Consider the following 16,589-nt stretch of genomic DNA (forward strand, 5'->3'; position numbering starts at 1 on the left):
AACTGGATCTGACTCTTGATCACTCGGTACTTGCAGCTTTCTTTTTATAATGTCGATGATCTCTTCATGGAACTCGCGCTTAGCTCCACTTTACTATTTAGGATACGTTCTTCAAATCTGTAGCCAGTTCAATATCAGACTTGAGTTTATACGAGGGCCCTTTTGGCTTACCTTGCTTCTTATCCTTTGGAGCCTCTTCCATAACCACCTCCGGAGCAGGTTTAGGAGCTAGCACTTCTTCTTTTTTATTGTTGGATCTCGTTGACCTTTTTGACGCCCCAATCACCTCTTCATCTCTTTTCCGCTTTTCTTCCACCATAGCTTCATTGGCTTGAGCTTTAGCAATATAAGCATATACCGCAAGAGAATCCACTGGATCAGTCCACCCAATGGTTTCTCGAATTGAATTCCCCACCTGTCGTAGCTTCCCGTATGTTACCTTTCCTGCTTCTGCTGTCTTTAGAGCATATGGCCAAAACTGGCCCTTTGCACCTGTACCATCATCATCTTCCTTACCACAAACTTGCAGCCCACTATGCAGCTGCTTCCACAAGGGCAACATTATGCTGTATTTCCTCCACTATCTTATTCATTCTGCCTCTGCCAAAGTTCAAGCAGAGCAGTTCCCTTGTCGCCCTGAGATGAATCTTCTTGTCTTTCCAGAAAACCACATCCTTCTTATAAGCTTCATCAAACTCAAGACACTCTCTCACAAACCTGTGGTCTTCACTATCGCACCACATGCATTGATCCCAATTTTTACGTGGTGGGCTGCTGCTGCTTAGGTTCAGAAATAGATGCCTTTGCAGCTAACCCTTCAAATTTAACAGTTTTAAAATTCAAATTTAGTTCTTGAATACCTTTAACGAGATCGTCAAGAACAGGCCCCTCCACTTTGGGTAATGTAGAGGGTGGCTTCTATTTAAGCTCTTCTTCATCATCTAGTACCTCGATCACGATTTGCTTATCAGCCCGCTTCTGTCGTTTTACGATCCTGTTCACCGCTTCAGATACTATTTTCCAATCTGATGTCAATCCCAATTCTCCCGCCGGATCCTCCAATAATTGCACAAAATTCTTTTGTGGTCGCGGATCACCAGCTTGAATAAACAATTCCACCTTTTGATTCTTCAAGGAACGTTGTTTTGCTGACGATAACTGATCAAACTTCTTTTCAAACTCTCGCAACAGTTCTCGTACAGATAAATTTTTACCCTTCTTCTGCACCCACTTCGTAAAACTTTGTCTGGTCACCCATTGAGAATCCTCCTGAAAATATTCCTCTTGCAGCGCCTTCTTAAAATCCTACCAGTTCAGCCCTTGAGCCACTTGAATTTCTTTAATCCGGGCCCTAAGTTATGGCACTGCAAAGAGATGAAATCCTTCCACTGAATCCTGGTCTTCAATACCATAATCTTCCATAGACTGCTCATATAAATTGCATTTTGAAATATCTCGGCCCTCAAACCATTGCAGCTTTTTCGTAACATTTTGACGAGCTTTACGAATCCGCTCTTGTAAATTATGTTGCTGCTGGGCAGCCTATTGCTGTTGCATGTATGCTGCAAACTGCTGCATGGCTGCTTCTTGTGGTGTAGACATATGCTTCAACAATTTTCCCACCCCGGCTCGGTTTCGCGTCGGGTTCACCAGGTGTCGGGGAATATATGTTCGAAACTTGAGCCATGTCAGCACCGGGCTGCTGGCTGTGGAAAAATTGAGTGAAAAGTTATCGCACCTCACAATATAGCAGCAATTAATTACTCGGTAATACTGTTGATGCACAAAACTTGCTTGAAAATTGGTAACACCGACGAAACTCATACGCAATCGAGAAGAAGTGTCGTTAACGACACCATTAAATAGTGCTAATGAAAAATAAGGAGCTTAAACTCCGATTACAGATCACTCCGGGCCGTTAATGGCTCCGCAACCCATCAAAAAGAGGTAATTAGACTAATTTGCCTGATGACGAGGAAAATCCTATTGTGTCAATTCTATCTATTGAATTTGTCTTCAATCAATGTCTACGCCGAAAGTATTTCTTCTCCTATGACTGCTTACAAGCCTTGATGATATCTCCATGCCTAAGCCGATGAGGAATAGTCTCCTTGGTGAATTGGTTGCAAAGCCTTTGCTTGAGCCTTGCTGAGGTCGATAGAGAGAGAGCTCGCCCTTGCATGGATTAGAGATTGAGAGAGAAAGCTGGCCCTTGGATTCGAGATCAAGGGAGAAAGCTCTTGCTTCTTGCTTCGATGGAGATCAAGGAGCTTCTTGCTTCGATGGATATCAAGGAGAAAGCTCTTGCCTAGCTTACCCTCTTGCTTAGCTTCCCTCCCTCGTCCTTCTCTTCCTAACGTACATGCAAAAGTGTGTCCTCTCATGCACAATTTTTCGCTATTAATAGCTCTTTCTCCCCTTGCAGTAGCGCCGCCGTCATTGACGTGGCGCGTGAAACGCTATGATGATGTGGCAGTTGAATCCGGCAAGCTGCACGAAAACCGGGGAGACTTGTACCGAATAGGAGCGCCATGCTAGGTTGAGGATTTTTCGCTTCATGGCCGCCCTCATCCGAAGCCTGCAGCGGCCTGCACGAGCCTTGGAAGCCTTGCGCCATCTCCTCCACGCTGCCTGCTCTGCCATGCTCACTTGGCTTTCCAACTAAAACCGTTTTTGGGTGGGTGGCCATTGAGTGGGTGGGCGGCCACTAGCCCCTTAGCTTTGGGCGGTCGACCTTTTGAGTGAGCGTCCATTTTACTGCACCTTGGGCGAGCATAAGCCCTTGTTGGGCACCACATTTAGCAAACATGCCGACCAAGGTATTGCCAAGCATTGGGCAGCCACATTGGACGAGCATTGGCCCTTTGGTTCTTTTGGACGGGCGGCCCTTAAAGGGCATCCCATTTGGCATACATATCGATTAAAGCACCGCCAAGCACAACAACTTTCTCCAGTAGCCCTCGATTAACAATATCATCGTGAATTTTGATGCCCTTAAAAAGGTCTTGAATAGTGCCACAAGCGTGCTAGCTAGATGCAAGTATAAGTGATTGCATTTGAACAATGACCCTCGATTTGTATCTGCTTAAGCCATAGCCGTGTTGGGCATTTCCTGCTCTATCAGCAACCTCCAATAAATAATATTCTTGTCAAGCACAACATATCAACCAAAGTGTTGCTGCATGACATTCCAAAACTCGGTCAAAGTAAAAAAAATCCCAGATGACACACCGACTGAGCGGATCAAACTGGTACGAAGCCGGCCCGCGGCGAATCTTTAAAGGCTAATATCTTGGCAACCGAAACTCCGATCACTGATCTGAAAAGACCGACGCACTCCACAAAGTGAGCACTTCAGGTCTGTGCATTCATTTCCTTTCTATCACCTCAGCTGCAGTTTCCCAATCCGGTACGGATCTGCAATCGACTTAAACTTCAAAGTGCCATAACTTCTTCACAATAACTCCAATCGACGAGCTGTAAAGACAGGCCGGTAGAGCAATTCAAGCACTACAGTTCTGGATCATAATCTCTCATATGTGGTCACTACAAGCATACTCATTTTTGGCATCATTGAGGCATCTATTGGCCCTTATAAGCCGCATGTGGCATACATTAATCATCAAGCTTGACCTGTTATCAAGCCCTGATCACTGCTCACTTAATGTGTAGGCTTCAAAGAATCTTAGCTTGCCTTTCTCTGCTCTTTTTCTCTACATGGCAGCGGAGCTACACGACACCGCTTAAGTTGATCAAATCTTTGTTGGTGTAGTGGTCCCCAGCTTATCTTCACTCCTTTCTTCAAAAGATCGGTCAAGGGTGAAGCAATCACTGCATAATCCTTTATAAAGATTCCATATCATCCTGTGATTCCTAAGAATCCTCTAAGCTCACTTGCATTTGATAGCTGAGGCCATTCAACAATGTCTTGAACTTTAGCAGGGTCCATTGAGATTCCTTCATGCGAAACAATGAATCCCAAATACTCAATCCTTGGAGTGAAAAATGAACACTTGCTCATCTTTGCATATAGCTTGTGATTTCAAAGAATATCCAACACCTTTCTCAGGTGGTCTTCATGTTCTTCTTCATCCTTTGAGTAGATTAGAATATCATCAAAGAAGACAAGAACAAAGTCATGTAGAAACGGCCTAAAAATATCCCGCATCAGTCTATTGAATGTAGTCGGAGCATTCGTCAGACCAAATGACATTACTATAAACCTCAGAATGTCCATATCGGGTGTTAAAAGCTATCTTTGGAATATCTGACTCCTTTATTCTGATTTGATAATAACCAAATCTTAGATCTATCTTTGAAAAGACCTTGGAACCATGTAGTCTGTCCAGCAGTTCATCGATTCATGGGATAGGATAGTTGTTTTTAATTGTTACCTGGTTTAATCCTCTGTAATCAATGCAGAGTTGTAAAGTCCCATCTTTCTTCTTTTGGAGCTCCCCAACTTGATTTACTTGTTCTAATAAATCCTTGTTATATAAGTTGACGAAGCTGTTCTTTCAATTCAATGGCCTCTGGTAGTGCCATTTTATAAGGTCTCTTTGACACTGGCTCACTTCCTGAAAGAATCTCTATCTTATGATCAATCTCTCGATTTGGAGGAAGAGATGTGAGATCTTCAAGGAAGACATCTAAATAGTATTCATGAAGCCAAAAGGGTTTCGTAACGCTTGATTTTGAATCCATCTTGTTCAGCTTGACCACAAATATTTGTTGTCCGACCTTCATACCTTTGAGTAGACGGTTGCTTTAACTAATTGAATCTTTGGAATTCCATTCTTTCCCTGTACTTTGACTTGCTTTGTTTGACTATCTCTAAAGCTCATACTACCTAGGCCACAGTGGATGCTAGCGTGATTCTTAGATAACCAATCCATCCCAAGAATTCCATCATACATCCCAACTGGTAAGGTTCTAAAGAAAGCTAAAGTAGCATGTCCTCCTAGTTCAAAGTCAAGGGTTCCCACAGAATATCCTGATACCACGGTTTTCCCATTAGCCAATTCTACTGGCATGGGTTTAGCTTGTTTTTTATTCAGGTTCAACTTTTGCAAGCATTTTGAGGATAGAAAAGAACGAGTACTACCACAATCAATGAGGATGTTAAAAGGTTTACCTTGATGGGTTGCAGGTGTTTGAATAACAGCAAATTGTCTTTGGGCTCCAGGGTTGTCAATAGCTGCATCAATTCTTGCTCTCTCTTCTTCTCACCAAGGGTAGGCTCTGCTAAGACTGCATGTATATGGGCATTCCTACCTTGACCTCTTTCAAAGGCTCTGGCTACTCTTTCTCGTCCTCTACCTCATCCACCACCTCGTCCATTGTTATGTCCAAAAGGATGGTGTCTTTGATCTACTTCAGTTGTTGCTGTTGCTCTATTAGTCAGACGTGGATATTTGTTCCGATAATGTCCCAACTCTCCATATTCAAAGCATCAAACATCCAAGTGTGAAGGATTTTGAGCATTAACAGCATAAGCTCTGTGTGGTTGTCCATTATTATTAGGAAGCCCTATTGGACGTCTGGCACCATTAAAACTCTGATTTTGTTCAACTTTCCTTCTAATCCCTTGCTCCTTCATTAAGGGTTTAGCTCGTAGTAAAGCATCTTACACAGTAGTTGGTTTCATGGCTTCTAATTGCGAGCTGATTGGTTCTCTTAAACCTTGACAAAAACGGGCTACCTGTTGCTCTATGGTCATTGGCGGATCATAACGCCTAAGCCTTACAAACTTTGAGTAGTACTCTTCCAAGGTTAAACTATATTGCTTCAAGCTAAAGAACTCATTCATCTTCAATGCTTCGTGTGCAGGAGGTAAGTATCTTTCCTTCACTACCTGCTTAATTTCCCTCCAACTCTGGGAGTTCTCCAATACTCCCATGTCATGACAATGTTGTTTCCACCATAATTTCGCTTCACCAAAGAGGCAAAACATCCCTAGCATCGCTTGATTTGCAGGTGCAGTCTTTGCAGCCAAGAAAGTAATCATCCATAGCTTCAATCCATACTTCTGCATCCTTCTCAATATCAATACCCTCTCCTTTAAAAAAAGGTGGTTGCATTTGTTTCAGCAATAACTTCTTCTCCTGAATCTCCGTATAGATAGCATCGTTCTGAGGGTTTTCCATTATAGGAGTGATTTGAGGGTTCTCCTGAGTATACGCATATATTAATATTAATATTCATAACAACCCAAAGCATTAGGGTATTTTCTAGACTTAGACTTATCCAGTCCACTAAAGGTTCAACCACATAACTTTACCAATTTAGACTTACCCCGTCTATTAAAACTAAACCATATGATAACCAATTCTGACTTATTCAGTCCATCAAAACTCAATCACATGACTTAACCAGTCATGATTCTTGTCCATCACACGACTTAATCAGTCATACAATTTCTTTGAAGAAAAACAACTCAATCAAATGACTTAACTAGTCAACAATCTTTTGGAGCAAAACATTACTATTCATAAACTCATCAAAAAGCCATATAGGGGTCTACAAGAGATCTCTCCATGAGAGTATATAATAGAGGTTTCAAATATAGTTGTAATACACATCAGCTGACATGTCGTAAAAGATTGGTGGTTGGTGATGTGGATGTAAGAAGCAAAACACAAGACGAATCTCGGAAAAGCCAATGAAAACTTTTTCCTTGAAGGTCGGTCAAGTGTGATTGTCAATAACAACTTGATTGGCAAGGATAACTGGTGTCACTTTTTCATAAACCCATCAATTACGATTTGTGACTCCATCAGGGGCCATGACAGTCAGTGGTGCTTTGTAAAATTGAAACTATGAAATCAGCTTCAATTCTTCAGCCCACTTGATTCGGCGTAGGTCAATCTCCAAGTGTTCAATGTAACGTTCTCGGATAGCAAAGGTTGTTCCACGAACCCAATGACTTGTATATAACCATGTATTTGGTGGATCAAAATTGATGTGAGGTGCAAAAACCTTGTCAAGGATGCGAAACACATTCTCACAAAATTGGTGATTGGCAAGCAGTGTGATATATTGCCTTAAAGATAGTTAAACATTCGGTGTCCATAAACTCGTGCTACAAAACATATAGGGTAGCAGTGTCAAGCAAGTATTCATGCAATCAAGCCCAAGAGTAGTACACACGGTTAAAAAACCAAACTTTAAACCTAAGGCTCTGATACCAATTGTGAGGTCCCCAACCCCGAGAAGATTGGGGCGACTTGATAGATGGCCTTCCTTTATTCTCCTTTTATGTGACAACACCCTAATCCGTTTCCACAAAGTAGAGATACGAGCAACAGAAGAGAGGAAAGTACTCTATCCATCGTTTACGTGGTTATAGGGGTCATGTGCCACAAGCTAGGTCGATAAATCTAAGATTCTAATGAAATTGTTTCCTAACATAAAGATGAAATCCCATTGACATATTTAGAATCCATAAACAGCGCCTTTTTTCCCACGTTTAAGAGGCACGGCTGCCATCCATAAACCATAAATATGATATAAGACTTAGTCTAAACTACATAGTAATCTTATGTCACATTGATTTGGGACATCCCGACTCTTGGCACAATGAGTCTCTAGGCTTCTCTTAATAAGAGGGAGTGGAGAGTTTCTCGACTAATCGAGACCACCCATCCTTGACGGCAACCTGAGCTTGTCCCCACTTTCCACCCCACACTTACACTTTTTTGCTTGTTTACTAATTACTACCACACAGTTTTATATATACAAACAATGTTCTTTAATTAATTCCAGACACACATTCTTTCATCCAGCCCTTCAAACATCACCAAAACATTTCTTTCTCAAACATGGTCTAATGAAGACAGTCCTATAATTCAACAAAAATGAATCTTTCAATTATTCTTAAGAGTTTCCGCTAACTGCGGACTTTCTCTGTCTAACCAACAGAGCCTTTGTTAAGGATTTACTTATTTGCTAACTGCAAAATACGCACACTTTCCCAGTCGCTAACCGCAAGGGAGCATCTCGCTAACCGCAAGGCATCCTGTTAATTGCAAGGTATCTTGCTAATTGCAAGAGACAAAAAGAGAGCTGATAACCTCAGCTTAATCTTCGCTAACCGCGGAATCACCTCGCTAAGCGTGAGTTCCATCTGGAAACAAGATATTCTTTCAGCAATTGTTTTCTTTATGTGATTTCTCAAACAAGATTAACTAACATCTAATATCAAACAGAGATAGTTTATCAAACAATAATCATAAATCAAACAATTCCTTGTCTACTCTATGAAACCATATGCTTGTTCCGCAACCAATACCTCCGCTTGAGCAATGTTTGGAGTAGTTGATGCCTTCCTCTGCATTTTTCTTGGAGGTGGATCGACATGAACGTCCTTCGAGCTTCTAGTCACTCGCTTCGGGGCCATCGTATCGCGAAAGAGAATAGAGAAAGTGAGAAAGAGAACTCAAGAATTTGAGAGATAACAGGATGATGGTAGAGAAAGAAGTTGGAGATGGAGATGGCTTGAGGGTAAGAGCTTGAGGGAGAGAGGTTAAGGGAGAGGAGATAACTCCGATGTCAATGAAAGAGAGCTTTCGCTTCTGAGAGTGTGTGTCCACAAAGTGAAGGGAGAGGGGTCTTTATATAGGCTCTCAAGGCCAGGTAAGAATAGAAGGAGGAAGGAGAGATAAGTCCGTGCACGTTCACGGCTGTTTAAAAAAAAAAAAAAGTGAAAACGGATTTTGATGCGCGATTTTGAACCTCTTGGATAAAACTTGGCTCCCAAGAAAATAGCTCTAAACTAAGCTCCTCCTCTCTTTCTTTCCTAAAAGTACTCCTTCTCCTCTAAAATTACTCCTCCTTTCCTAAAATTTCTCTCCCTTTCCTAAAATTACTCTCCTTTCCTAAAATTGCTCTCCCTTTCCTAAAATTACTCCTCCTTTCCTAAAATTGCTCTCCCTTCCTCTAAAATTACTCCTCCTTTCCTAAAATTGTTCTCCCTTTCCTAAAATTACTCTCTCTTTCCTAAAAGAGTCAACTCTTATCTTTAGATACAATCTTGAGGCTTAAGTTTCCCATCGACCTTATTGCTTTCAAGAGAATAAGGCTCATAATTAATAGTTCTAAAGTTCAACTTTTGATCCGATCGTTCCATTAGAATGCTCTTTGACTTAATAAAATTCAAACCTCAAATATTTGCAAAGTAAATGAAATATCTTTATTGACAAATATTGGGTACATTACACATGGTAACATGTGCTTGACTTAGGTACTGTTTTTTTTCTTCAAGATTAATGCATAAGGGCAATATTCCATCTCGATTTCTTTTGTATAGCATACCAGCTAGTAATTGATACATAGCCAATTGCTCGATTAATCTGATCGTGATAGAAAGTGGTATTTATGAATCCACTTGAGCTATTGTCATCAATGACACAATGTTTTCCGACCATGGAGGTACCATTTCCACGGAGAACAAATAGGCATCTGGTAGATCGTCGTCTACCCCTTTAGGTGATTCTCCTAAAACAATCCTTGACAAATGATTTGCTTGTTGATGTGTAGTGCCCGTTTTTACAACCAAAGTGAAATCAAATTCCGAAAGAATGATGAACCATTTCACTATTCTTTATGTGTTGCATGGCTTGTTGACCAAATACAACAAAGCTTGGTGGTCTACAAAGAACACAAACTTGTTGGCTAATAGGCAATGTCTATACTTTTTAACGGCATAGATCATTCCTAATCCTTCTCTTTTGGTGGTGGCGTAATACTTTTCTGCCATGTTCAACTGTTGGCTAGCATAAGAAATAGGAAAGTCAATTTTTCCGTCTCCTGGTTGAGCTAGTATACAACCGATATCAAAATTGGGAGCATCTACATATATGTGGAATATCTTATTCTAGTCTGGTGCTTTCAATATTGGAGTTGAGGTGAGAGCTTACTTAAGCTTCATGAAGGATTCTTCACATGTCTCAGTCCACTCAAAGTGTGTAATCAAGCTATACATGAGTTTTGCAATTATAGCGTACATGTGGATGAACCGTCGGTAATATCCACAATGCCCCATGAAGGCTTGTACCCCCTTGATTGTCGTTGGTCTAGGCAAATCAGCAATGACATGAATTTTCAATATCAGTAGCTATGCCATTTTTAGACACTATATGTCCAAGAATTTCTCCTTGTCTACCCATGAATGTGCACTTTTTAGGATTTAAGCAAATCCTATAAAGTCTATATTTTTCGAATACCTTTTTGAGGTGTTCAAAATGATCCACCTGGATTGATGAATGTACGCATAGATCATCCATATATACTTCTAAGAATTTCCTAAAATATTATTTAAAAGCATGGCTCATCAATCTTTGAAATGTGGCTGGAGCATTAGTTAACCCAAACGGCATGATCCAATAGACAAAAATACCCCATTCTATTGCAAAAGCGGTTTTATGCTGATCTTTTGGGTCAACCAAAAGTTGATTGTATCCCGAAAAGCCATCTAAGAAGCTGTAAGCTTCTTTTCTTGCAACTTGTTCTAAAACATGCTCAATGATTGGAAGAGGAAATTTGTCTCTAATGGTAGCCGCATTCACTTTTTAAAGATTAACACACAGTCGTAATTTTCCATTCTTCTTGGGTACTACCACAATTGGAGACACACAATATATGTGTTCAATTTCGTAAATGAATGTGGCTTCCTTTAATTTTTCAATCTCTTCTTTTATCTTCCTGGCAAATGTTTCATTATTGGTGTATGGCCTTTGTTATTTGGTTTTGCATCATCTCTCATGGGTATGGTATGTTGACAGATTTCTGGATCAACACACTTGAGATCCTTGTAAGACCAAGCGAAGATATATTGGTATTCTTTTAGCAAGCTTAGCAAAAGCTCTTCTTCTTTCTTTGTTAGATTGTTTGCAATGTAAGCAGGTCTAGGCTCTTCTCTTGGTTCAGCCAGGTCTATCTTTTTAGCGTTTTCAGGCCCTTCATAAGACTCGCCCTGTTTATGTAGTTCCTTAACAGGTTGTTCGACTATGATTTTTGTATTTTGGAGAGTATACTTTTTGTAATGGGATGGAACACTCATTACATCCTTACCATCCTCTTCCGTGGTTTTCATTTCGGTCGTATAAATCTCCTTTAGAGCTTTTTCAACTCTTGATATTTCTTTTTCCGCTCAACTCGAGTCATGAGTGGTGTCTTATCCTGTGGGTTTGCTTGAGTATCCTTCCTTGTTTTTCTTGATGTTTTCAACATTTCTGTATTTTTGTTTGAAGGATATCTGCCAATGATTTTGTCCTTAATATAATCGCATCTATTTGCATTAAGAATTGTGTTCTACTGGAGATTGATGGCGTAGGTCGTGTTTCCACGTTTTTGGTGTCTCTTTTTCGTCATACCATTTTTGTCTTCTTGATTTTTGGTTTCAAAGGTCAAAAAACTTTTCCTCCCCTCCCTTCAAGAGTAGCTTAGCTCTCATATGTTCTCTTTCTGACTCCGAACCTTCTGAGGTAGCTGAGTGTTCATCTAACTCATTTGCTACATCGTAGTAGAGGTCTGAAAAGATTTGTTGAGCTTTCATCAAGTCCTTGGGTTCCTCATCTTCGTTTTCAATATTGAGGGTTGAAATCATTTGGATGGGAATTATGTCGTAGCCATCCTCATTGCAAAGTTGAGTAGGCAAAGATGTATTCACACATACATCCGTTGTCACTAAAATTTGAGTCCACTTGAATGGCTCAAACAAATGCTCTGGAAAGGGTTCAGGTACATAGGCTTTGTCTGTGCAGTCCCTTTCTAGAATATATTCTTTTCGTTTTAGACTCCCATTTTCTGAAGCTCCACACATCCAAATAGGAGTGTCTTTCTTTAACCAGGATGGAAGCTTAGTTTCAGCCAAAGAGACTGAATCAAACTCTTGTATGGGTGTTTTCAAGACATCTTTATAAGTGTGATCTTTTAGATCTACTCTTGTTATAGATCCCACTTGCTTAAGTACATATAATTGTTTCCCCAATTTTGGATAAGTTGTACATGTCACATGAAAGGTCTTTCCAATATGATTTCATAATTGAGTTTTTTCCCAAAGTCTACTATGGCAAAAGTGTGTTGATATTCAATTCCACAAGAATTGACTATCACCTTTTCAAGCAACCATAATGGTCTCTCAATGTGTCCATCAGCCAATTGCAATTTCATTCGAGTTTGTCTAATGGTTGGTTGTCCTTAGGATTCCCATACTGCTTTCGTGGCTATGGCTATGCCTGCTCCACTATCTAGTATTACCATGGTTTCAATGTCATTATATTTCACTAGAAGGGTGGTGTTTCCTTCTTCCCCTTCGTAATATTCTCCGACTTTGTTCATGGGAACAGATCGAATCTCTTTGTTGTCCATTTTGGTTTTCAAATTTCCCAACTTTTTGAGATTAGCCCTGTTATCCCCACCTTCTCTAGGATCTGAGTTTTAACAGTTCTCCCAAGGTAAGAGTGCATTGGATGGATGTAGACATGATTGAATGAATGTTGTCTACTTCTAGGGTTTGTTCATCTCTTTTTACTTGAGTGGTCTTACACACTATGACTTCATCTTCGTTATCTCCCAAGTAAGAGGGTAATGTTTTCAAGGTCAATGGTTTTGACATTTCTGAAGCTTCAGATCCGCAATCCTCATACAAGGATTGTACATCCATGTTCATCTCAGTAGGTAGGTTATCCAACCAAACTTCCTCTATAGGAGTGTCCTGGCCATTCTTCCTCTACGAATGGAATTCCATCTAAGGCATCTTCGTTGTCTGGCACTATAATTTCTGGTTCTTTTGTTTCAAGGTGGGGTTCCATCACCACATCGGGTTTTTCTTTAGTGTCTCTTACCTCCAGCTCATCAGGATTTGCTATACTTTCAAGCGGGTTTTTGTTTTTCCAACATTTCTTACGTGATTCTTACCAAATTTTGATAAGCTTCCAGCTTAGCTGCTTCCATGTCTGGAGAAGGATAGTTTTTCCATTTGTATTTCATGTTTTGGCATGTTTGGTAGGCTTCCAAGGCTGCGTTAATAGGCTCAAAATTTTTATCAACTAGAATGGATCCTCCACATTTCACAGTTGTTTCCTTGATTTCACTTCCAATTTCTTTCAACTTTTCCTAGAATAGCTTTTTTGCTTTCTCCTCGATTTCAATGCGTTGTTTTTGTTTTCTCATCTCATATCTTTTGCTTCTGCTTCTTTTGATTCTTTGAGAGGAAACTTTTGTATTTTCCAAATAATCAGAGGAGTTGTGTTCCTTTTTATTTGTCTGGGCTCTAGTGATTACCTTGATTGGAACAATTGGTTCACTCTCTGATGAGCTACTAGGTATCACTTGGATTACGTTTACTATTGTTTTATGCTTGTTGGAAGGATTTTTAGGACAATCTTCCGGAAAGTGTCCCCCCTTTTTGCGACATTGTATGCAATAGGCTTCAACTGGCTTGAGGTTTTCTTCAGGCTCTGGACATTCATTTTTCCAATGATCATCTGCACCACTGTTGTGACAGTGTCCCGTTCTTGGCTTAATCATGGGTCTGCTGACCATGGGAGGACTGACACCTTGATTAGCTACATAATACATTGGTATGAGCTCTGGTGGAGCATAAATCACGGTTTCTTCCATTGGTGGTGGATTTGAATTATACCAATCTCCTTCTACCATTACTGTAGATGGATTAGGCTCTGCATAGGGTGTAACAGGCACTAATGCTTGTTCATCTATGACTCCTCAGAGTGCATGTACTTTACAGGCATTGCATTATGTCCTTGGTACGGAGGTTGTTGAACCAACACAGGTTGAGGTCTTTCCATACCCATTGGTGGTCTTTGAGCTTGGGCCATATTAGGCCTCATGGACACGTACTGAACATTCCCATCATACTTTGTTCTGAAGTAGCACTTGTGTGTCTCATGGTTGGTCCATTTACCCTCAATTGCACACCATTTTTGTGGCCTAGTAGGTGCTTTTTGCATGTTTTTCATCATGTCGTTCATCCTTTTGAGCATATCTTCTATGGCTGAAAGTGGTGCTACAGCAGTCGTTCCCACTTGTGCTGGTTTAGTGGATGTTGTTTTCTCGCTTTGGTTATCCTTAGGGACATCTTCTTCATTAAAAATATCACAACTGTCTCCTAAGTCAATAGCATCTGACACACACTCTTCTAGGGTTGTATGCTTTTTACTATAGAGTATAGCATGAAGTTCTTTGTTTAGCAATCCCTCTAGAAACAAAGATACGAGTCGTTCTTCTGCAGGTAACTCTAGCCCTGGGCATCTGGCAATGTATTATTTTATTCGAGTTGCATAACCCCTAACAGACTCACCATGTTTCTGTTTAAAGCTGTAGATTTGAGATACCATATTATGTTTTGATCCCCACTTTGGAACAAGCAGCTACAAATCCTTGAGCTAATGTGTTAAGTCCATGATTGACCTCGGTGGAATGTTTTGGAACCATGTCAGTGCTTTTCCTTCTAGTGTCATTCCAAACCCCTCAAATTTAGTATGGAAATCGAATATATGTTCTGCACTTAGCCCTGCTTAAAGCTTGCTAAGTGGTTGTATGGATTCCCTGATCCACTGTATTTTCTGACCCATTTCTAAAAATCAGCTGGTCTGACACGTCTATTTGGTTCAACTCCTAGTCTCTTGGCAGTTGGTCCTGTTCCGAGTCCTTCAAACCAGACTTTCGGAAATAGTGACTCATGTAGCCCTGGACTAGCCTTAGTGTCACCCGGTTTTCTACGTGATGAGGTGGTTTCTGGTTTCTTAACATTACTCTCAGATGATCTCTCACAGTGTTCATCTCTTGGAATTGTTTTTGGTCCTTGTCCCAATATCCAATCCCTTATGGAATACCCTTGTTATTCGGTTTGTTCTACCTCCTCAGGAATCGTCATAACAAAGTTGTTGTTATACAATCCATAAACAGGTAGGTTGGTAGGTTGATTGATCCCTTATCTTTTATCTTGAAAACATAGATGATCTTCATGGCCGTTAGTTGTCCTGATTTGGCATGCGAAGTCCATAGAAGATCTTTTATGTTTCTATCCTCCCAACAATATACTCCGATCCTAGGATTGTCCATACTAAGCCGTTTCAAAAGCTTCAAACCTACTTGATCGTATCCCTTGAATTCTAAAGTTGGTGGTCCTTCTTTTGCTGGCATATCTAGGATTATGGTGTTTACTTCTAACCCCCATTTTTCTATCACATCAGGGTTTTTGACTTGTACATACTGAGTTCCATTTCTGTCCATGTACATTTTTTCTTGTTTGTTTGCCTAATCTCTTCTTCAAACTCAATACCATGGTCATCAATGTGAATAGCATACTCCTCGTTAGGGTCCAAGTAAACATGTGCTCCATGGTGATTAGTCTTATAAAAAGAGAGTATATACTTATAGCGCATTGTCGTTCCAGTTTTCGAGTGAGTCGAGTAAGAAGACATTTCAGATGTTGAATCTGAAAAAGTGTCTGAGATTTCTTCAAGAATTGTGTGCAAGAAATTGCCTTAATTCACTCTTTCTTCGGTGGATACTCTACTGGAGGTTTCTCCGAGTATGCCCTGATTGGGCCTAGTACACGACTAGATCTAAGGTTCATATAGACTTATGAAGCCCTGGTTAGAGTACTTACATCCTGTCGTCAATTTTCACTTGATTTGATTGGAACTTTCTGTCAAGCCATTGATTCCTCGTCTGCAACCTGATTCCTGTACAAATTTGACCAAGTTAGCTATTCTTCTATAAAGATAGTAGAGTTTTTGCTAACTCTCGTGATTGGTCTATGTGTATCACTTCAAATCGTGCTATGGGAGTCAACAATTGACTTTCAAATTTGACTTTAGCAAAAAATCAAAGGATTAATCTGCAACCTGGAAACTGAGTGAACATGCACCAATTCGGATGCGATTGAACCCAAAATTACCCGATGGCTTTGTATTATGCCGGTCTAATAGTTTACAGGTTCAAAAGTCAAAATTGATGTCCCTGGTAGCAATAGTAAATAATCATGATTATTTACTTTTGTCAGTTTTTTACACTTTTTGGCTTGATTTGGCAAGTATACAACCTGTTCAAGTCCTTGGGCAAGTTTAAACAAGTTTGGATAAAATTTGATCAAGGTTATCAACTATTTTGTGTTCACAGACTCTGATTTCAAGAATCTGGCTTAAGTCTCACTTTTTTAATCCAAATTTCACCAAAATTGATTTGTGGGGTCTACTTGATATGCTTGACCTTGTGGTATGCTCACATTTGCAAAATTATCAAGTTTGAAGCAGATGTAAATAATCACGATTATTTACTCCAGCTAAATTTTTATAAATTTTTATCTCAACTTTGACACAGATCTGTTAAGCACCTCAAAGCCAAGTTTCATCAAGTTTGGACAATTTTTTATCAAATGGTCATCAATTTTCTGTCCGCAGACTAAATTTTCAAATTTGGTCACAATTTCTAATCCAATGATCCAAATCTTATCAAATTTGGTTTGTGGGCTTATTACAACACGGTAAAACTAGTGGTATGCTGACTTGGTCAAAAAAGTTGAAAAATGGGACAGATGTAAATAATCGTGATTATTTACA

This window comes from Adiantum capillus-veneris, chromosome 26 (genome assembly GCF_014529385.1).
Source record: "Adiantum capillus-veneris isolate H3 chromosome 26, ASM1452938v2, whole genome shotgun sequence".
In the NCBI taxonomy this organism is placed as follows: domain Eukaryota; kingdom Viridiplantae; phylum Streptophyta; class Polypodiopsida; order Polypodiales; family Pteridaceae; genus Adiantum; species Adiantum capillus-veneris.